At 50.9% G+C, this 1,266-nt stretch overlaps 1 protein-coding gene across 1 annotated transcript in view; it reads left to right on the forward strand.

Moving 5' to 3' along the window:
- GALNT17 (polypeptide N-acetylgalactosaminyltransferase 17) overlaps positions 1–1,266 on the forward strand; it is a 446,658-nt gene that overhangs the window by 254,500 nt on the left and 190,892 nt on the right. The window lies entirely within an intron of this gene.

Below are 1,266 nucleotides of genomic sequence, written 5' to 3' on the forward strand. Positions count from 1 at the left end.
CCTGGAGGAGAACAAGAGTGAGGACTTGGAGGGGGTGGAGGTCTGAAGCACGTCTAGAAACCAGGGAAAGTCAGTCCCATTTGGTTATCAGTCTCTAAGGTGTGTGCAAAAGTATCGGAGGCAGTAAATGGCCCAGGGTATATTTTATTGCTCGTTTTAAATAGAAACACGAGATGTGCCAACAGGTAATTCAGTAGATGCAAATGAAAAGAGATGGAATGGGGGCCGAGTGTTCTCATTATTCTTCGAAATAATGCAAAGGAATGGCATTTTCACTTGATTCCTTTCCAAAGCCTGCACCCTGTTCTAAGCAGGGAGATTAATGCCCTGGTTTCTGAGAGCCATCTTTTCGTTCTCGAATATGGGAAATGATCCCTTCCTACATCTACGTCAGAGACGCACTCTGGCAGGGGTGCCTGACCATCTGCTTTCTCCTAAGCTGGCAGGGCTAAACCTTAAACCCGGAGCCAGGTCCCTGCCTGTCGCCTGCTGTAGCCCTGAGCGGGCGGGCTAGCTGAGAGGCAGGATCCTGCCTGCCTTTGCATTCAGTTAGTTCCTGCGTGCCATCCCTAACCCATCCAATTAGATCCCTTTTAAGAAATCAATTAAATAATCAATTAAAACAACTGAAATAGTCACACGCACAAAGAAGCTAGTGAAAGGCTTATTGAAACCAGCCCATCAAGGGCAGAAGTGACCTATTTGGGGAAAAGGCAATTCAGCTCCAGCAGAAAAAAAAAACCAGAAACATCGGTCAGTGCCTGAGGGGAAACTGAAAACACTGTACAAAACTGTGGGGAGATGCAAACCCTATCAGGAGGGCCTTGATAGGACGGCTCACACTTTTTTATTCTTCCTCGTATCTGTCTAAGCTTTGGCTTAGACACTGTTGGTATAAAAGACAGGCCATACTTTCTGGGGCAGAAGCCCTCGTGTTCTGAGTCCCTGCTTCAGGCCTCTCATGCCAACGCAGGCAGCACTGTGGGAACCCCACAGGGGTGAGGGCATGAGCTGCACGTCACAGGGCTCCTTTATAGCCACCTGATCCAGGGCTTCCCTGGTGGCGCAGTGGTTGAGAGTCCGCCTGCCGATGCAGGGGACACGGGTTCGTGCTCCGGTCCGGGAGGATGCCACATGCCGCAGAGCAGCTGGGCCCGTGAGCCATGGCCGCTGAGCCTGCACGTCTCCGCAACGGGAGAGGCCACAACAGTGAGAGGCCCGCGTACCACAAAAAAAAAAAAAAAAAAAAACCCCCTGACCCACCCG

The sequence above is a fragment of the Lipotes vexillifer genome, unplaced genomic scaffold (assembly GCF_000442215.2).
Source record: "Lipotes vexillifer unplaced genomic scaffold, Lipotes_vexillifer_v1.1 scaffold128, whole genome shotgun sequence".
NCBI classification, from domain to species: domain Eukaryota; kingdom Metazoa; phylum Chordata; class Mammalia; order Artiodactyla; family Lipotidae; genus Lipotes; species Lipotes vexillifer.